Below are 23,281 nucleotides of genomic sequence, written 5' to 3'. Positions count from 1 at the left end.
CGAGGCTAAGTCAGTAAGTAGGTCACAAACTTTTATTTAAAGAAATAGTAAGTGAGATACTGACTTGAAAACAGTTTTCATTTTCCAAGATACTCACCACCAACATTGAAAATCTACCATTCGTATAATGAATTCTTATTTTGTGATTTGCTGTTCACAAATTGTGAAACTGGTAATGTACTCCAATGAAATGGTGTAGAATAGGAGATATACGCACAAATTTTCACAGCTAAAACATTTTTACAAGGTAGCTCTGAGTTCGATTTATGCACAGATAGGCTAATCGGGACTGGACCTACAGTTTAAAGTAGGATCTGAACCACTATGCCTCGAAGCCGGGATCTCTTGATTACAAGGCGACGACGTTACGAGAGTACATTTTACTGCATTGTATAGCTGTAAATTCCGTGATAGTAGACAAGAAGAAAATATTTATGAATAGAGAACGCTACACAAGAAAATGTGTCGCACTTTTGATCCAATCAGTAGAATGTAAATCAAAATATCATCATAGGTGGAAGCAGCTCTCTAATATTGTTAAAAGAGAACAATAAAATAATTTATTCTTTACTGCTTATAGAAATAATCAAAGGAATATAGAAAGAATAAAATATTGAACAAGCATATGGAAATAATGTTAATCTAAAATCATCTGCATTTCAAGTTTAAAATGAAATTAGAACACTCAAAGCAGTTTTTCATAAATAATTTCCTAAGATATATATACGTAAATACCTCTTGCATTCTCTAGCCTTCATGCCTTACTTCCAACGATTACTTTTATTTTTAATACACCGCACTGAATGACAAAAGCGTCATGTCTCTGTTTCCATGGCTTTATTTTATTATCACTAGGGAAAGGAGTTTAAGGTGTAAAATTGTGGTCGGGAGAGGGAAAAAAAGGATTCTGAAAATGTTTTCAAAAAGGCAAAAAAATTGGTGCTGATAAAATGCTTTTATTAAATGTTCTCTTTTTCTGCGCATTCTGTATATAATGCACGCGGACCGCATAGAGAACTGTAGTTCTGCCGAATAGATTTTGTTAAAGCTTGTGTTTTCTCTCGCGGGTTTTGCTACATTATCTTGGGAACTATTGAGGCTGCAATGATTATAAGATACAATTTTATAGCTCTCGTTCTGTTCTACAAAATGAGACTATAGGATTTTATTTATTGATTGATTGATTTGCTTTATTTTACTTCGTTTTTTGTGTCACTTGTGGCTAAATTGCGAAGATGGGGATGAGTGATGACATGATGAAATTGATGAATGAACACTCACAAATATCGTTACCCAGGCCGGGATTCGAACCGGGGACCCCTGGCGTCGTAGCGCGATGTGCTAACCACTCCGCCAAGGGGCCTGTATAGGATTTTATGAAGCTGCTCAAGATGAGTGAAAATCATTTATTTTTCTGTTCATTTTTTTTAACAGAACATGAAATAAAAGGAAGGAAGAAGGTGCTGAAGTATCAAAGAGGGGGCAAAAAAAAAGGATAAATGTGCTAATCTCACGAAAAGTAGTTATATTTTTGGAATGGTGCTGCACCTTAAAATTCTTTCCCTAAGTATCAGTATTAAATATAATGGTGAAATGATATCGAATTCAATGGCTATACTAATATATCGAATATTACGTACGCCTATACTTCTCGACTCAAGTATAATATATATTATATACAAAGAAAAATAAATGCTTCAAATGAATTTTTTTAAAAACTATGTTAACAAACATTCTTTTAAACATGGCTCTCAGACCTCGGATTTTTATGTAATATCAAAGTACAAGATATGTACATAAATATGTAACAATAATTGATAAAATATCTACCGAAATATGTAGCAAAATATGTAGTATTATAGAATATGTAATATTAATAACAATCAAATATCCAAGAAATTTCAAGAATTCTGCTACAAATTTAATTTATTTAAACATATTCAACATAATTATTAGGACATAAATTGTTCAAATTAAAATTTGTATCAAATTTATAAAGTCAAGATTGATTGATTGATTTAGTTTATTTTACTTCGCGTTTTGTGCCTCTTGGCTAAATTGCGAAGATGGGGATGAGTGATGAAATGATGAAATTGATGAATGGACATTCACAAACAACCAAGTCCGAGTGGGATACGAACCCGGGACCCTTGGCGTCGCAGCGCGATATAAAGTCAAGAGACACAGCAATGTGTACATATTTATGAAACCAATTTTGTCAACTATTAATAGCTTTTCACATCGCAAATTATTGTACAATATGTAAATATGAAAGAGAGAGCTCTTAGTAACTTTCGAAACAAATTGTAAAAAGAAACATCTACAGAAAGAATAATCGGATGGAAATACATAGCTACTTATGTACTTTTTGTACAATTGAAGGGAACATATTGATATCTCGCTACGTACAGGAAAGTAGCTTTCTTGTCCACCGATGTCACGTTTGTAGGTTCTTTGCCCAAACCTAAAAGCGAAACGAAAATATATAACCTGAAAAGAGGAGAGGGGGAGAAACTTCAGCATTTTTCGATAAATAACAGTTCCCGTATGTTTTGGTCTTCAGCTTGTCTTTCGAATTTGCAGTCAATTTAAGGAGACCGTAAGCACTATGCATCTCATTGATTAGAAAATATGACATCATATGAGGCACAAATTTTCTTCATGTTTCAGAGATCGAAAAAATACCGAAATATGTTGTTGTATGTAAAATAAATTAGCAAATATGTAAAATATATAATATCCTGGCAAATATGTAACAATATGTAACATAAAACTTATGCAAAATCATGTCAGTTATAAAATTCGTTGACATATTCCAGTTCAAGGTATGTATCTAGAAAGGAATATAATACGTAATTACATACAAATCCGAGACCTAACCAAGAGTGATTTGCACTTTGTTGATATAAGTAAATGTAAAAGTATTTTCGTTGGTGTGTGCTTCTTCCTACCTCTTTTGATTGGTTAATGAATTTGAATGATAAATTTATGAAATGGTTTGATTGATTGATTGATTGATTTGGTGTTTTAAGTCCATTTTGTGCACAGTAAGGCTAATCGTGACTGGACCTACAGTTTGAAGTGGGATCCGAACCACTATGTGCCTCCACCGGGAATCGAACCCAGGACTATTTATGAAATGGATGAAAGAATACGTTACGTGAACCCATAACATAGGACTTGCCATAGGAGGAGGCACCAAAATCAAAAGAACATTGGAATACTTAAAAAGTTTTCTTGTAAGGACATTGACACTGAGTGGGTGAGGGTGGACTGTAGCCCACCGTTCAGTAAACTTACCGAACTCTCCTTTCAGAATCTTTTACAGGAAGGCTGAGGAAAAAATTAATTAGTCCAGTCTAGTTCGCTGCACTTTTTGATACAAGGTGTAGTGTAGGTGTATCTTGGTGTCAATCTGGTGGAAGGAAATGACGTTCAACCAAGTAGACGGATAGCGGTGGGCAAGTTCAGAAGATGCAACAAATGCCTGTCTGCTGCTTTAAACGTTAATTTGATTAGTTAGCACTCACCACGTGATCATACACAACACACTACACCGCTCCACGTAGTGCTATCCACGAGTAAACAAAAACATATCGAACGGCACAATCGATTGTGGAACTGTAGCACAGCAACTTCCGGTTTACGGCGGCCGGGTAATTCAAGCGCGTACTTGTGGCATTTCTTCTCGTTTTGTATATCGGATGAAATGGATCATATAAAAGCACTTGACGACGAGGAGAATAATAGATATCAGGTCAAAGTAGAGGCCTTTGCATATCAATTGGATGAGCAACTAGAGTGCGCGTCAAAGCTCCTGCATATGACGATAGCCAATAGCAGCGCACTGCAGCGGTGCCATGTCGAAATCCCACACGGAAAAGAGACAGCATGGTTGAGCGAAACGCCTTGTCAAGGAGAGCATTGCAACGTCGCACGTCTGTGATTCGCTGGTGCTGTTCAGCCTTTCAAGGCCATATGCAGGAGATTTGAAGCGCACTCTAGGAAGTAATACGGCATTATTCCAGGATGAGATGCATTTGCTGATCGTCGTTGCATTTGGCGATATTTGTAGTCTACAAATTTAATAGAAAGTAATTTTTCCTACAGAGCAAGAGCGCTTAAAGCATGTAAATCTTTGGATACATACATTTATGTTTAAGTGAAAATTGCGAGATGTATGGACATATAAAAAACGGAAAAAGGAGCTTCTTTCTTCTTTCTTCAGTCAGGGCGAGTCAGAGGGATGCGGTAATGCACACTTGCTGGTTTCGTTCCCGTTTGAACGCAGAAATATATACAAAACGCTCATTGTTATTTTAAGTCAATTTTCTGCTATTTGTGATAAACATGACGATGAAGATGAATAATAAACTGGAAAAATTAATGATGGGACAAACACAATGACACACCATTGCCTGACCATGGTGTTCAAACCTAGGACCTATTCTGTATCAATGTTGAAGAGATTTCCATTGCAAAAGACGAAAATTAATAATAGTACCCGCACTTAATTTTCTGATTACACAAAAAAATATTTCCTCTGGTTGCACAAAAATGTATTTCCTCTGGTTACACACACACACACACACACACACACACACACACAAAAAAAAAATCTGGTTACACTAAAATTTAATGCAGTTCGTGTGTACTTCAAGAACGTAACTTGTAACCTCTCTGACTATGACCGAGCATCTTTTGAAAGGAAAAGTAATATTTTTGCTCATATCACTAAAACAGAGAGAAAATCGAGATTTGAATGATTTCTCTTCTACCTTTTATGAAGTGCAAAGGGTGCGGGACGCAAAATTTTTGGTGGGGAAGGAAAGGGGTATTTTTCAAGTCCTGACGTTCAAAACGGGAAAAATAATGTTATTTCCCGAGTAAATTGAAAATTTTCAACATTACCCGATAGTAAAAAAAAAATGTTAATTATACACACAATTTCACCCTCGGGTGATGATTCATTTTGCATTTCTGGATTAAAAACGGCTCATTTCAATAAATTTCGTACATTTAGTACAAAAAAAAAATGTAGGGTATAAACTACTTTTAAACTCTATCATTTTTTCTGAAGTCTGCATCGGAACGGGGATTCTTTTTCAGACCCCGACTTTCTGGGTTTCTGCACATACGTTGTCATTACTGCGGAGTCTACTCCTGCTAATGAGCTTCCAATTTTCCCGCCTGACAGCTTGAATGCAATAATTTTGGCGCCTGGATCTCGAGGAAATGGATGAAGAGAGATCCGTGAAAGATTATTTAGCCCTGATCGTAGTTTACATCCTCCTTGTACACACCCATTCGTTCCTTTCATACATGACACAATCTCAGCTCCCTTTAGCGGCATGTTGTGAGTTGTTGGGTTACAATTATGGCGTCCGCGCGAAGGCACTTCCTTCCGGTGGATAGCTCTCGCCACGAAAACCGTCCAGTCAAGGTCAGAGCTTCCCCATGCCTCCTCCACACCCCTGGCTCTCCAGGGTTGCCACACTTCTTGTAATCTGCTCGGTCGACACTTCGCGCGTTTTACGTATGCGGTTGATTTCGTCGGTTGAAATTGTTGCTTTTGGCAACACTGTAAGTGGGTGGCGTGACCTTGACTGGACTGTTCTCGTGGCGAGAGCTCTAGTCGGTGTTGCACCGTGTAACCAACTATACCTTGGTGCAACCTATCTTGACAGTGACGTCAGCTGGGACCGCACTGCAACTTGATGTATCACTCTGCGCCAAGCATGAAAAAATAGGCAAAGCTAATTGTACTGTGATCGCTTTAAATTGCCTATTGGAATTGACAAAAAGTAAATTTGGTGATTAACATTTCATGCATATTATCATACGTAGTAGTGTGTATAAATCTTTGGAAGCCGTGTGAGCCAAATTCCTTGCCTTTCTATAAGTTCAGCGAGGTATAACCATCGATTGTACAACAAATGCTAAACAATTATATTTTGAATATTTAATTTTAGTACTTGCTAAGTCTTTCGGGGGGTGGGGGTCTGATTCCCATGGACCCCCCTAAATACATGCTTGCAAATGTGAAACAACTGTTGTGCCCTCCCAAGCTTTGTTTACAGAATGGCCGAAGGCCGACATTACTTCATGTCTCATACATGTAATGAAGTTTTTTCTTTCACAGCAATCCGATATCGCTTTATTGGCGCAGATATTGGTGGAGCCAAGCAACAATGTCGTCTGTTTCTGGACTTGGATTTCCTTCTGGATCTGGACTAGGACATCCTTCTGGATCTGGACTAGGACATCCTTCTGGATCTGGACTAGGACAACCTTCTGGATCTGGACTAGGACTTCCTTCTGGATCTTATCTGGATAGATCGCGGATTCTTAGCTTTACTGATTTGTCTCTTCTCGGATATGCGTGTCGACTTTTCATGTATATCTTTCTAATTTACTTTGACATCTATTTACACTATCATTTATTTACAATATAGCGATCTTCTTTCTTGTACGCCTTGTGCTGCCATCTCTGTTTAACATCCGTAACTATTTACACGTATTAGGCCTATTGGGTACGTAACACTTTGTATTTGCATTGTTATTAAGCACCGCATTCTGTCAATTTTCACTAATCATCACAATGAGGATCAATGATGTTAAAATAAAATTGATGATAGCACACTCACAAATAATACCCATGGCCATGCCGATCCTCGAATTCGGGAATTTCGGCTGTGAGATCAAAAGTCGACCCCTCTCCGATCTGATTGAGCCCCTCATAATGGTCATAAAATATTTGTGCTATCCCTTGCATTTCTCCACCACAATCAACAATATTGTTGATCAGGAGCGTTTTTCGTTTATTGTGCAATTGTATGTATTGATACAACGAAGTTTCTTTTATCGTGGATTAAATTCTTGTGGTTCCTTATTTTCATACCTTCCATTTTGGCCTCTGTAGTGTTAATATTTATATTCATGTATGTGTGTTTTTTTTTGTATCCTCACACCTCTTCCCCATTTATGCATGTCATGTATGAACAATGTTAATAAAAGTTTAACATCCGCTTCTATCTTTGGACTTTCCTTTCCAAACCAACAGGAAAAAAGTGTTGACCTTTGATTTTATCTGCCCACTATTCATTGTGATTACTACAAAATTTTAGTTGTTTAGACCTTTCCATCCATTTCTCTAAAAAATATTTCATTGATACGCGTACATATTGTGCATTTAACTTTCAATGTGAAGGAGCCCTGACTAGTTTTGTTTATTGTAAGAGTATTCCCTGACATTCGCTACGAGACTCGGCGGCAAGCGGCCCGGCATCAGCGCTTGTCTTTCCCGGTGAACGGTTCCGCGACAGTCGCTTATATTAAGCCTCGTAAAAACGTTTAGAGCAACAGGGTCAGTTCTGAATAAAAGTGGAAAGAAAAATGGGGAAATAAAGTATACAAAGACAATCCGCACACCATCCGTGAGTTAAAATAGTATTGTAAAAAAAATCGGGAGAATTACAGTAGACGAACTTGCTCGTGTAAATGCCAATTTCCTTCGGAGATGCTAGGAATGTGTTGCAGCGGAGGAACATCATTTTCAACACCTTCTGTAGTCAAGGTTAGTACACAATATGAAAACTGTAATTTTAACAGCCGACTCTAGCGACTGTCGCTGACCCATTCACCGGGAAAGACAAGCACTGATGCCGGGCAGCTTGCCGCTGAGTCTCGTACCGAATGTCAGGGAATGCTCTAGATTAATATACATTTTAACTCTTTTTTTTTTTTAGTTCTTGTTTTAAGTTCACTTTATGCACAGAAAGGCTAATCGGGAATGGAACTGGTTTAATGGTTTAAAGTGGGATCCTAACCACTATGTGCTTCCACTGGTATCGAACCCGGGACTCCTTAATAACAAGGATATGACGTTATCATTGTGCCATAGGGGAGAAAGTTGGCTTAAAAGAAACATCATAACACAACATTTCAAGTCCACTACACAAAACACCACGCTCCTAGATGGCCTAGAGAAGGGGTCTTCAACCCATGGCCCGCGGGCCAGAGTTGACCCGCAGAGCTCTTTATCGTGGCCCGTGCCCGTTTGAAAAATTAAGTGCTTAACATAAAAACCGGATTAAGTAAATGGTAGATGGCAGCACTTTATTGTTCTTATTATCGTAGTGTAGATTCGTGGCCCGCGAGCGTCATTTGAATTGTTTTTGATTGATTGATTGATTTGGTGTTTAAAGTCCACTTTATGCACAGTAAGGTTAATCGGGACTGGACCTACAGTTTAAAGTTGGATCCGAACCACTCGTGCCTCCACCGGGAATCGAACCCGGAACCCTTTGATTACAAGGCGACGGCGCTACCACTGCGCCATCAGGGAGGCCACTATTGCAATTGTTAATCTGGCCCGCACTGTCTGACGAGTTGAAGACCCCTGCAACGTCACAGCCTTTTAATTAAAGAGTCCCGGGGTCGATACCCGATGTGGGCACATTGGTTCGGATCCCACTTTAAACTGTAGGTCCAGTCCCGATTAGGCCTAGCTGTGCATAAGGCAGGGTTGTTAAAGGTCCAGGAACCCATAAATTGTAATGTGTTCTTCGTATTGGGTTCCGCAACAGAACCAGGACCTTTTCTTCTCGCACAATTTAAATTCGGTCCAAGTTGCGTATTCTTTTATTGAAAAAAGGTTCCTGGTCCGTATTAAAATTGAACCGGAAAAAGATTCCTGGACCGAATTGAAATACTTTACAGGTAAAAAAGGTTCTTTAAGGTCCAGAACGCATTTAAGCTTGTTGATTTTCTCTCCTGGACCGGAATTGAATTTATTTAAAATTCCTGGACCTTTAACAACCTTGGCATAAAGTGGACTTGAAACAAGAATTTAATCAATTAATCAATCACGGAGCAAATATTTGCTCTTTCTCACTCACTCAGAGCTTCCACGAAAACTTCAACGTGCTCGGGCACCGAGTCTCCTATTCCTATTACATTAATTCATTATTCATCTTCATCGTCGCGATTAACATAGAAAGGTAGGAAGAACCAAATATACATAGAATACAGGATACAAATAATACTAATTCAGTTCAATAGATGGACGTACCATTCGTCCGTTTCTCTCTGACTACGTGCGATTCTTTGTTTATGGATTCTCTCTGTAATTTTACAAGAAATAAAGAAAAGAATATCGAACTTCTTTCCAAAGGTATCATATATCCTTTCCCGTCAACTAGGGCCTAAAATATGAGTAGAAGTTCCGCTGATCCTTGCGTAAAAGTGGAAGATATTTTTATTTTATTCGTTTTAACGAAAGTTACTTCCGTTCTATCGTTGTTATTCCAAAATTAACACCTCGAAGAAGAAATGCTTGCCTCCCACTTATAGCTTTTTATCCTTGACCGCAAATATTAAGTAGAACACAAAGTTGAAAAGTTAGATTTCTCTACATACCAATCGATAATCTTAAACTTTGCATAAGCTTTCAACTCAATACAACTCTGAAGAGTTCAGTAGACTGTTATACTGCTCATGTCTCATGATGATGGGCGAGGGGGGGGAAAGGGTATTTGTATTGGGCCTCCCCGATGATATTGTGGTAACTCTGCCGCCTTAGCCCGGTGGAGACATATTGCACAGCAATTCGGATTACAATCCAGATTAACCAATCTGAGCATTGATCGATTGATTGAGTTGATGCTTTAAGTCCACTTGATGCACAGTAAGGCTAATCGGGACTGGACCTACAGTTTAAAGTGGGATCCGAACCACTATGTGCCCCACCGGGTATCGAACCCGGAACCCTTTGATTACAAGGCGACGACGCCAATCTGAGCATAGCTTGGATTTTAAACATCTACACCCTTCCACGTGTAAATAATGTAGACAAGCGGCGGGGGTGTGCGACTTAAATATATGACTCCCCCATGTAATTTGCCCCTAAGAAGGAGGAAACTTACGTGCGAAAGTTTTACCACGCAGTGCATATCTGAAGGGACCTCCATTTTTCTTCGAGCCATAAAACTATACATGCAGGGAGAGCTAGTTAAACACGATAACATTTCTTGCTCAATTAAATACACCAAAATCTATTCAACTCTTAATTTTATCACATCAAATGTATTACATGGTTAACAATTTGAAATCTACAATCCAAATTCAAAGATTTCATAAACATTCAATTAGCAAAGAATTCTAACATATATCACACCAACATGTAAATTAATAACAATTAAATAATACCCTGTACTTGGCCTGCAATTTCCGTGTTCGCCCCCCCCCCCCCGGCCCGTGTACATGTTAAGTTGTTATAGCAGGAAACTAATTCATTACTTTAATCGAAGTATCACCATTGACCATACCAGGTGTAAGCTGTAGAAATTTAATTTAAAAAAAACAAAAGAAAAATAGAAAATTAACTACGTATTATTAAGCCATGATGGCCGATGAGCTCAATAACACGGATTAGATAGGCTAATGCTCACAACTATTTAGTTTTAATACATAACTGGCGTATATGTTCTCCAATGCGTCTCGCTTTGCTACCCGAGACCAAGTGGTCGAGCGGATATTCTTGCTGGACACGAGGCCTCGAGATTACGTAGTGCGTGACGTCAGAACACGTGATGTGAATGTTGCCAAGTTGTTTACCGTACAGCTATGAAATATGGAGGTGATATCTGGACCTTGAAGGGCTTGACATTTTGCCACTGTAATTCAGAAACCATTCTTTTACAACATTTAAAAGATATGAAATTTTCAAATAATGGAGTTAAAAAGTGTACCTTTAAACCAGGGAACTCTAAAACAGGCAGGTATCTAAGCCCCGCGACGGGTTAAGTTTGCAGCGATTATTCACACATATAGACCCAAATGTGCGCGCAGAATTTAGTTCCTCTGCAATACTGCCGATTTTCTCACTGTCTATGATATGAACAGCTCGGAAGTTGAGGCAAGACTGGCTCGTATGATTCTGAGCGCCGTTCTCGTGTGAATCAATACGTAACCTGCTGCAAACTTAACCTGTCGCGGGGTTTAGAAATACGTTTCGAGAGGGGGTCCGAACAAATAATAATGTTTAAAGTATTATGTTAAATTAATTTAAAAAATAAAATAGTATTAATTAATATATTCAAATTAATATATTTTATTACATAAATAGCTTAAAAGACTGTATAAGTATAGTGATATAACAGCACGTATTCATTATCTAGCTTACGTGTAGTTAAAGTCGACAAAATTTGCAAAAACAAAAAAAAACTGGCAAGGAAATTAATGTCAAATAGAAAAGAATTGAATATTTATTGAATATCGAAAACTAATGTTAGATCCAGTTGACGAAATCTAAAGTTCCTGGAAATATTTTATGCATAGTAATAAATCTTGCATAAATTTTCTTTTGGTACTGTCATTCAAAGCCGTATGATGCCAATATAATTATTGCCTTTCAATAAGTTCGGCGGATATAAATAACCCTCGATTAAACAACAATTATATTTTTATTATTTAATTAGTTATTTTATTATTTCATTATTTTTCATTATTTATTTTTGTACTTAGTAAGTCTTTCATGGGGGTCCGGATCCCCTGGACCTCTTCCAAAAGTATAGTTTACATCCGGAGATCCAAACCGGGAACAAAAGTTAAAGATTTTGAAAATAAAATCTGAAGAAAGACATTTGGATCTAAAAGAGTTGAGACAAGAGAAATACTGAATCGCATAATCTGTATTTATCCTGTGATATTCTCAGAGAAATTAAATCAAGAAGACCTCGGATGGGGAGGCCATGTAGCACGGATGGGAGGGGACAAAAAGCGAGAGGTAGGCTAGGAGGACTGAAACCTATACTCTGTCCCAGCTAACTGTGGAGCAGACGAACGAAAACAAGTCTCTGCGCAAGTAGTGCCGCTAGAAGGCTCCACCAATGAACACGCGAGAGGGAACGGTGTTGCGTGAAGGAGGGGAAAGTGACTGAAGTTACCAGCCTTTGAGCAGCGTGTGCAGCTTCGCTCTGGCTACTCGATTTCCCCCGCTACTCTGACGCTATGCGACGCCTTGCTCCACAGTTAGCTGGGACAGGGCATAGGACGCCAAAGTTTTTTTTATTTTTTTTTTAACAAAGTCAGAATTTGCAACAGAGAAATTTACACTTGACAGAGGTCAGGGGAGAACACACCAAGCCATAGCTGAAATATTCTGAAATATGCTAATCTTTTTTTAAAATCAGAAATGTAAAATACGAATTTGATTTTTTTTTTAAGTCCACTTTATGCTCAGATAGGCTAAGCCGGACTGGACGTATAGAGCTTAAAGTGGGATCCGCACCACTGTGCAATGTACCTCCACCGGGTATCGAACCCTGGATATCTTTATTACAAGGCGACGACGTTACGATTATGCCATCGGGGAGGTCCTATGTCAACTACGAACCTTTTAATACAACCAATATTATTTTTTTATGATTTTCTTTGTTTCTTCATTTCAAAATTTGTAGGATGTAAATGGGAGAGCAAAGAACAGTTTACAGTATTCTTGTTAGGAAGCCTGATGGCAAGAGACCTGTAGGAAGGCCAAGACGAAGATGGAGGGATAACGTTGAGATGGACCTAAAGGAAATTGGTAGGGATGGAATAGAGTATATAGATCTTGCTCAGGATAGGGACAGATGGAAGGCTTGTGTTGCTGCAGCCATAAACCTTCGGGTTTAAGAAGGCTAGAGAGTTAGTTAGTTAGTAGGATGTAAATATCACAAACCACGGCTTGAGAAGGAAATGTCCAAGGAGAGACATAAAATGTCGGTGCTTGGAAGTGCTTGTGGGGGTGGAGTGGGGGGGGGGGGTAGGGAGAGCTCCAAACCACAATCCTGCCTAAGGGGCCAAAATATCTAGCTACGGGTCTGGTTGTAGAAGATCTTTGAGAAGACCAAGACTGAGATGAATGGCAATAATAGGATGGATCTGAATGAATAAATTAATCAGTTAAAATTCCTGGGTGCATAGGCACATATGGCCATTTTACACCCTTCAAAATGTATGAGGGGGACATGACCATATCTAAAAAAAATACCCTAAAGTTAAGAAAGGAGTGTAAAAGCCTCTTGAGAAATGTTAGAAGTGCAGGTTGTAAAGGAACCTGCATAAAACCTACACAACACATTCAAAAGTAGGGAGAGGCCTCCACGATGGCGCAGTGGTAGTGTCGTCGCCTTGTAATCAAGGGTTCCCTGGTTCGATACCCGGTGGAGGCACATAGTGGTTCGGATCCCACTTTAAGCTGTAGGTCCAGTCCCGATTAGCCTTACTGTGCATAAAATGGACTTAAAACACTAACCTGAGCGCATAAAAATAGGCGCATTCGAAAACTATGTGCATTTTCATTTTATCTTAATGTAACGACTTCATCGATATGTGACAGGCTTTTTAAAAACTTTGAAAACTTTGGTGTGTTTCACGCATTGTCCATGACTTGTAGGTGAATTGGATTGGCTCATTGAATTGGCTTATTTTTATTTGCATTGGTGCCACTTTTGGCTAATCGCGAAGATAATGATGATATGATGAAATTGATGAAGGGACATAGAACACCCATGTCAAGGCCGGATTCGAACCCGGCTCTTGTGGCATTTTAGCGCGTTGTGCTAACCACTCCCCCAGAGAGTCCGGCTCGTAGGTGAAGTTATTAATGTGGAAACATATGTGAGAGCACTCGTACCAAACACGTACAAACATTTTTTGTTCCTTCTTTTTTCTCGATGAATTACCAATTAAGGTTCATTCTTGCTGTTAAGTTGGGAGAGTTGAAAAGCGACCCAAAATTACCTAGAATACAAATAGACAGTTATTTTGGAGAAATTAGTCTTTAAAAAAGTAACTTATAGTTACTGGATTTGAAAAGAGAGTTGGTTCCTTATTCTTTTGTAACCGCGACGATGAAAATGGGCAAGTTTTTAAGAAATGAAAGGATTGAAACATCATCCATGTAATATTAACAAATGAATGAATTACTTAGGAGTAATATTAACAAATGAAAATTATATTAAAGAGGAAATAAAAAGTAGGCTTAATTCAGGAAATGCATGTTACTTCTCTCTTCATAAACTTTTGTCTTCTCGTTTAATATCTAAGAAACTAAAAGTTAAAATATACAAAACCGTAATTTTGCCTGTAGTATTATATGGATGTGAAACTTGGTCCCTTACATTGAAAGAGGAACATAAATTGAGAGTATTTGAAAATAAGATCCTTAGGAAAATCTTTGGACCTAAAAGGGATGAGGAAACAGGCGAGTGGAGAAGGTTACATAATTTAGAACTACATAATTTGTATTCATGTCCAGATATTATTAGAATAATTAAATCAAGAAGACTTAGGTGGGCAGGCCATGTGGCACGAATGGGAGAGGAAAGAGGAGTTTACAGGATTCTTGTTGGGAAACCTGATGGTAAGAGACCTGTAGGAAGGCCAAGACGAAGATGGAGGGACAACGTTGAGATGGACCTAAGGGAAATCGGTAGGGATGGAAAAGAGTATATAGACCTTGCTCAAGATAGGGAAAGATGGAAGGCCTGTGTTGCTGCAGCCATGAACCTTCGGGTTTAAGAAGGCTAGAGAGTTAGTTAGTTAGTTCCATGTAATATCCAATATCCAGATGTAGAGTTTTTATGAAAGAGTAAATCGTTGCTCCAAAATCATTTAAAAAATGTCCATTTTTGGCTATTTCAGAATTTTGCGGAAATTGATTATCTCGGAGATTGTTAGTCGTATATCCATGGAGTTAAGTCAACTGTATGCACAGATTGGCTAATCGGGACTGGACTTAAATTTTAATGTGGAATCCGAACCACTGTGAAATGTGTCCTTACTGTGTATCTACAAAGCGGGTAGAGACGGTGCGAAAGAAAATTTCGTACATCAAGCGCACACTTCCTGAATGACCTTTAAACGACCGCACATAGAAAGCACAATTTTTCTACCTCTATGATTAAATGTCAACTTTATCTGGATTATAATAGCTTTCTGCCACTGTCACTTCCAAACACCATGCATTTCTTTCCATTATCCAGAGTTATGTCGAACATAGAAAAGCTCGTCCCGTCGTAACGTCGCAGGATCTCCTTATTGAAGGAAATTTTGGAACTGTCGGCCGGATTTTGCGTAGTTTCCAGTGCTTTTCTGAGTTCCTAGGAACTTTGGTCACCAATTCGTCCTCCCTGTTGAACAGTTTACCAAACTCTTGCTTGTAGATGGCGTTGACTGGCGTCGAAAGGTCCTCTCTGGCTCTTTTCCTGCACTTATACTTGGCTTTTTCTACTTCCGACTCAGCAACGTTTGGCACCCGTTGATGAGGTGTCGATTCCAAAACATCGTTGTTCGATGACATTTTCACTGAACCCTTGCACTTGAGTTGCCGTTCCTTCACACACCGCCAGTGGATAATGTTCTCAGTTTGATGGCCAACACGGTACCCATATCCGTCGAGCAGATTAGGTTTACTTTTGTAAGTGGTGATTGAAAAAAAAAACTACACAATAACACAAAACCACGACTTTCTCGCTACAACTACTATGCAAAGAATAAACAAATTTCAATCTCCTCCTTGTCTGCACCTTGGATATGCTAGGGTGACTCAGTTATATGACCTTCAAGTGCGCTCGACGCACGTAATCGTAGAGACATGGAGTAAAAAGCACTGATGTAACAAATCTAAATTTAATTCGGAATGCTGAAATTACAACATAATTCGAAATTTCATTTTTTTAAAACAAAGTCTGAAGCAACTGTTTACAGAAGGAGTAGGAGTAAAATTGAAAATTCGAGACGAACTACGAAAAGGCCAATACTTTACGTCAGACATGAAATTTAGACTAGTTTACTCTTGTAAGGTGCTAGATTTGTCAATGTTTTCTTTTTCAAACCCCATGTTAAATCTTTCGTATTAATAGCTTTGATTACATATTTTATGTAAGTTAAGTGCATATAGCTAAACAATGCATACAGAGAATACACGGAAGTAAACTCGTGACAGAATTATGGTCTGCGATATATGAATGATTGCTAATACCACTACAACAAAGGATTATCTATAAGTTAATGTTGCTAAACATTTGAAAGAAGTTTTTCAGTTGTTCAATTACTCGTTGCAATTGAAGCTAGCGCTTGCGCTCCATCTATTAGACAATAGCCTAAATCAAGGAGGAAAAATATTGAGGTGACAAAAACATTTCGACTCGTTCGTAAATTTAAATAAGTTATAGCAGTGGCATATGTTATGCCATAATCACAATATTAAAAGTCTCCATATACTTTTTTTCGGCACTTTTCTTTACCAGTGCCTACTTAAATTGTTTTTCAATGATCGTATAAAAAAGAACATTGATAGGTCTGTTTTACGAAAAACTGCAACGCATTCTGGGATTCGCTCGTTCGTTATTTGTACTCAAGAAAGGTCAATTGTAACGATAGCTTATTTGTATCTAGAAAAGTCTTCACACTCTTCGCACATTCATGGACGCGTTCAGAAAGTCGCACGAGTTTAGCGGGTTTAACGTGTTCTGGCAACTGGCCGTTCCATAAGTGCTTTTGTGAAGATTGTGAAGTTCGTTATGCCGTTCCAAAACTAGATTTTCGTGCGCTTCGTGCACGGGTTCGGAGGTAAGTTTGTTACGTGAAAATCGTCAGCTAGTTGCAGAAACAAGGGAGAAATTGTACCGAAGCGAAAACCACAGATCAAAAAGCTTGTGAACTGCAGAAAGCGCTGGACTGTTAGAATGATGAATTCGAGATGCATGAGTGAAACGTGGGAGTGATTTATAAGTGTGCAATGTAATTGGAGAGCAACAGGAAATTGTGCAGCATGGATAAATAATGCTGGTTTTCTTGTAGTAGAAAGGGATCGTAAATTATTAAACTAAAGCAGGACATTTTGTAGCAATACGTACAAACAACGGCAAAGATAATAGTAGACCTCACGGCGAAGTGGGTTAGAAAACGTATGTGCAGCTTTGGTAAGGCACCTGAATTGTCTCGAGCTGAACCAGGAAATGGACATCTTTAATTTCCAAGGCCATTCTGCAAAACGAATGTCATTGCCAGAAGAGGTTTGTGTGTTTATTTGCTGGGTGATGACAAGTGTATATGTTATTGTTTTCGTTATTTTACGTTGCTTTGCTGCCTCTGGAATTTGAATGACGAATAGATTGATTTGATGAACTGACATACACGAAAAAGCCAACCCCGTGGCAAATTGGTTAGCGTAACGCGCTTCAAAGTCCAATAGCTGGGTTTAGAACCTGGTCTTCATCCCACCTGCACCTTACATTTATAATCTTTATCATCGCAATTAACGGAGAGTGGTAGAACAATTGCGTGAATTAACAAAAATATAATCTTCGGTATTAGCTTCTGAGTTTGAAGCATTGTTTGCTCAATCAATAGCAACGATAGAAATGAAATTATTCTTATTTTTTAATGAATAGTAACAAGAGAAGAGCGATAGGTGTTCCTCGTATTTTCGCAAAAAAATAATTTCCAATCTCTGATGATAACGAACTCTATTTAGTGTGCAAAATATGTTTAAAATAAATTTATGATAATCCATGCAGTTGTAACCCATTACGGAGGGCCTTCACGATGACGTAGTGATAACGTCAAGCCTTGCAATCAAGGGGCCGTGGGTTCCATACCCGGTGGAGACACATAAAGGTTTGGATCCCACTTTAAACTGTAGGCCCAGTTACGATTAGCCTATCTGTGCATAAAATGGACTTAAAAAAACCGAAACCAATTAAGAACTTTTCTCAAAATGCTGCTGCTTATATCAAGAATGGTAACAACCCCTTTATGCCACACTGGTTCGTTTTCGAGCCATTGTTGATGTTGATGTTGAATTGTAAAACTTACTTGCCGACAATTAGGGTTATTGTTGAAGCTGTTTTGTTGATAAACTTGTTCTTTTGATTGCAGTTAACGGTCGAAGACTGTATTGAACTCCCCCCACCCCTTTGTGTTGTAGCAATCTTAGTGCGTCACAATTAAAGTCATTCTATCAACATGGCCGAATGCAGAGCACCTAGAAAGGAAAGGTAAATATAATTATAATGATTGTTTCATTTTTTTTTGATAGATTGTGTAAAAGTAATGATGAGGGAATGCTCTATTCATGATTTTGAATTACAATCATTTCATCCAGTGTCTGTAAAATAAGCTGTAAAAAAAGGGTATTTTTTGCACCAGTGGGCACATACAGTGTCAAATATAGAGAAATACTTGCTTTGTTTCCTAATGTCTCGTTCTTTATTTGTAGGTCTCGCAATCTATCGGTGGCCGAAATAGCGGTCATTTTAGAAGATGAAGAGATGAATTCTGGTTTGGTGTACATAAATCCCCCCAAGACGTTTGTCCAGAGTCTGATGCAGACAGTGGTTAGTGTTGCCCACGGGACGAGACGGGACAGGCTTTTAAAAATTCGAGACGAGACGAGATTGACCATGTGCCATAAGACAAACGAATATTTTCGAGACGAGACAGCATTTCCACGAGACTTCACGAGACGAGACAGGCCAAAGTCTCGTCTCGTGGGCAACACTAACAGTGGTGAAGAAAATTGAAGGAGGCACATACAATAATCTGTCAGAAAAGCGACTTCGAGCTTCTTCAGAAGCTATTGTGATAAGTTATGGTGAGGAAGTAAGAATTGGTACACAGGAAATGAACAGTGTTGAAGAAAAAAACGAGTGTGTAGGAAAAGTGCTTCTGTCCGTAAGTGGTATAAAAGTGATTTGAGTGAAAATAATGCCTTCTTACATTCGCAGGAAAATTTTGTTTCTCCTTCCGATTCAGATAATGTCAGAAACAAGAGTCCAAATGAGTTGTTTGAATTGTTTCTTGATCAAGAGGTCATTCTTCACCTCAAGAAGGAGAGTGAAAGATATGCTAATCAAAAAGGAAATAGCAAATACTCTGTGGAATGTTCGGAAATTTAAAATTTGTTATCCATTTTGATTATCAGTGGTTATGTGCCAGTTCCAAGAAGAAGAATGTTTTGGGAAATATCTGCAGACACTAGAAATGAAGCAGTTAATAATGGAATGAGTAGAAATCGATTTGAAGAAATTCTACGATTTCTACATCTGGCAGATAACAATAATCTCGAACAAAACAACAAACTTAGCAAAGTTAATCCTTATCTTGTTTTACTGCGTGAGAGATTTCACAAATTCTGCCCCCGGGGAATCCAACCTATCATGTGACGAATCCATGATTCCGTACTATAGTTGCAAACAGTTTTTTGAGAGGAAATCCAATTCGTTTTGGTTCACATAAGGCATGCTGCTTGAATCTCAAATTATTCTATTTGTCTGATTTCAGCATTTATCAGGGTTCAACTAGTGAATATGCTCAACAAGCGGATCTTGGTGTTGGAGGATCAGTAGTGAAAATGTTTGTTGACAAACTGCCACAAATGGAGATGCTTTGCCTTTTCACATATTTATTGATAACTTTTTCACGTCCTTACACTTGCTAGAAGTGCTGAAACAACAAGGTGTTGGATGTACAGGAACGATCAGAACAAATCGAGTAGGAAATTGTCCCCTATATCTCCAGAAGAACGTAGAACGTGGAAAGTTTGTACGTATGTTCTGTTGAAAAGGAACATGAAGTCATTGTGTGCCAATTGAATGACAATAAAGTTGTTACCATTGCATCAAATTGTGCTCGTGTTCACCCTGTATATAACGCAAGTCGATGGTCGCAGAAGGAGAAAAATAAAATTATTTTACCTCAACCGAACATGAGCCGACTCTACAACGAATATATGGGTGGAATAGACAGAATGGACCAGAACATAGCGGAATACAGAGCCTCAATATACCAATGATGAAATGGTGGTGGCCGCTGTTTATGTTTGGACTGGAAACCCGCTTGCACAACTAGTGGCAACTTCACAAAGTTGCGAATGGGAACTTAGACTATCTTAGTTTCATTCGCCGGGTGGCTCTTCCATACATTGCTCAATTCAAGAAGGTTGCATTACCAAGTCACACAAGCATCAGTGGTGTACAAGTTTCATCTCGTGTTCTCGATGAAGTCGGTTTTGATAACATTAGTCACTTCATATGTTCTCAGAAGACGCGAACAAGATGTGCATTATGCCACTCACATACAAACAAGAAGTGCAACAAATGTAATGTTGCTCTTCATGAGAAATGTTTCATTCCAAATAAAGTAATATGTAATTCCTTTTTTACATGTAAAGCAAATTTTTCACTTGTAGAAATATCTTGATATATATTTGCTTCGGCTTATAACATAAATACGGTGCATAACGATGTAAGTAACAGTCACATTTATCTATAAAATGTAATATATCATGTGTCAAGTTCCATAATTCTTTGTTGCCAAGAATAAGCCAGAAATTTATTATACCTAGTACATGTTTATGTTTTTTATTCCATTCAGTAAAATAAATATTCAATTGTGCATCCTGAATATGATGTTTGTTACATAGTTACCAAAAAATAGAATTATGAATGACAAAAATAACTTACAATATAAAAATAGCGTGGGTTCCTCTGTGCGTATCCAAAAATGACCTCATCAATGCCCACTGGTTCGTTTTCGAACCACACCATATTTGGCCAACCAGCATTCTGAGATCAGATATTCTTGTGAATTATTAATAAATGGTATGAATACATCCTAAAATTTGCAAACTTTCAAAAATTTAAAACGAAAAATAATTTGGGCATTTAATGCTGCCTATAGCCCTATCAATAGAGACCGGATGTTTAGGCACTAAAAACATATAAAATAGGCAGGCAAATAAGCACTTATAATTTTCAAAATAGGCAGTAAAATACAAATAGGTAATAAAAAAGGCAATGAAATTTTACTCAAAATAATGAAGATAGACATACAAAAAGAAATAGGTGTTTAAAAAATATAGAAACATACTGTACATTCTTTATAGTTGCTTAAAATAAACCAAGAGCTCATCATTAGAGACAGCAGTCCAATATTGTACTTAATAAATCACTGCAAACAGGAGTCACGTCAGCCCAATATTTTCTATTGTATAATGGCTACACACAATAGTCTGACAAAAGAAATTGTTGGCTACTTCCAACCAGTACGCAAATTATTTATATATACACTTTATCACTGCACACAGGGTTATCCCAGTTAAATAAATTACACTATATAGTCCACACAGCAGTTCAAACTAAGAAACTGTTTAAATGAATTTCACGTTTGTACTGTACGGTTTGGCAGTCTCTGAATAAGAAGCACTAATTGCGGTTGCACATCACAACAAGGTATTTCTTCAGGTGATCAACCGACAAGTTATGTCTGGGATCGGACAACACATTTTTTAGAATTGAAAAAGATCTTTCAAAGTCTACAGATGTTACTGGAGCATACTTAAAGCAAGCGAGAACGTGTGGATCTAACTCAAAGCCATTCAGCTTTCTACTGTAAACTGCTATTTTTAAATTTCTTGGAAGCATCGGAAACTAATCCTGGGAACAGGAAATTGTATGCACAGAGTTCAGTCATGTCCCAATTTTAAAGAAAATGCCTAAAAAAGGCAATATCTGGCATTTATGAAATAATATAGGCAATATCGTATGAAATAGGCAAAATAGGCAAAATGAAATTGCCTTTAAATGAAGCTAATCCCTCCCCCCTGGCCCTCGCAACATTTGTTTTCGTCATATCTCTAACAGGAAAGAATAGGCATTTTGCCTAACATCCGGTCTCTACCTATCAAGAATGGTAACAATGAAAATAATTTCGAAAAGCAACAATACGCAAAGCACCTCAAATCACCACTGGCTTACAACTCATCCATTAGAATCATTATTTTAGAGTTCAAATTCTGACATTTGCATAAATTTGCAGCCTTGAATTTTTTTCTCTCAATGACTAAGTACTTTCTTTGCTTTGCATTACTCTGGCTCGCTCAGTCGCTATCTTTGTGTGAGCTTAGATTAAATGTGATAGAAGCTTATCTTCACAACTTAGCTATTTGCTTGCTAGAGATTTGACATCTTAACAGAACTTTATCGAATATCGCTCATGAAATATATTTTACCTATCAGCTCTTAATTCACTTTTGGCAATCGCGACGATGAAGATGAGTGAACATATGATAAATAGAACATTAAAAAAAACACCAATGCCCCGACCGATATTCGAACCTAGTACTCCTGACATAAAATCGTCTAGTGCTACCACTCAGTCAATTTTCACATAGAAATTTACACTTACACACCTCTTCCTTACATATGTAATGTGTTGTACCTGCTGCACTTCTCCTATGTTAAATACTAACCGCTCATTTCAGGTTTATCTCATGTTTATAGCTATTGAATTGTAGTGAATGATAATCCATTTAAGCCTTGTGAATCTTACTCCGAAGAAAACCCTGTTAGAGGATGGGAACGTTAAGTGTGAAGTGTTATTAATAATATATAATAAAGCCTGCTTTGGTTAGCATTTTTAGTGTACGTATTGAATGAATATTGTATTTTCATTTCGTGTTGAGGCTTATTTTCGTCACCTAGATTTTGTAAACTACTTGGGTCATTCGGAAATGAATTGGATTGGCAACACTACATTGTTGCAAATAACATCTGTCAAGCGAACTTTGGTCGGACATAGTTCTACAATCCACCACAAGATGGGTCTGCTAGCGCCACTACCAGAGATTGCTCACTCATAACGTGAACGGGTGTGAGTGAATACGTGGACAAGCTACGAAATGGAAGGTGATTCTCGTGGTCAGAAGTGGGCTACGTGGTTGCTGTTTAAAGAGGGTGTTTCGGCATCCGAAATTTATCGCCGCCTTGTGGCCGTTTGTGGTGGGTCAGAGCCTTCACGGAGTACAGTGTTTCAGTGGGTTCCAAATTCTAAAAGGGGAAACGAAAGTGTGGACAAAGGCGTCAGCAGAAAAGAAGAGAAAAAAAGGCAATCCATGGAATGGAAACACACTGGAAGTCCACGCTCCAAAAAGCCTCGACCGACTGACTCTCACTCCCAAGAAGCAAATGGGTACAGTTTTCTGGTATGAAGATTGAATTTTGCTGGTGGACTGGCTTCCCACTACCCAAACTGTAAACAGCGACAGCTACTTTGAAACTCTACGAAAGCTGCGACGCAGAATTCAGCAGAGGTGGCAAGGAAAATGGGCTCTCGGGGTTATTCTTCAGCATGACAATCCGAAGCCGCATACGAGCCGCCAAACACAGGAGGCATTGGCAACAATGGGATTTACGATGCTCCCACATCCTGCGTATTCACCGGATTTAGCCCC

General features: G+C 38.3%; 1 protein-coding gene across 1 annotated transcript in view; it reads right to left on the bottom strand.

The window, feature by feature from the left end:
* The window catches only part of LOC145986377 (uncharacterized), a 137,832-nt gene that overhangs the window by 39,005 nt on the left and 75,546 nt on the right, over positions 1 to 23,281 (bottom strand). The window lies entirely within an intron of this gene.

The sequence above is a fragment of the Lepisma saccharinum genome, chromosome 4 (assembly GCF_977018435.1).
Source record: "Lepisma saccharinum chromosome 4, izLepSacc3.1, whole genome shotgun sequence".
NCBI lineage: Eukaryota > Metazoa > Arthropoda > Insecta > Zygentoma > Lepismatidae > Lepisma > Lepisma saccharinum.
Note: the sequence above shows the minus strand (reverse complement) of the source record. Positions and strands in the feature narration are given on the sequence as shown.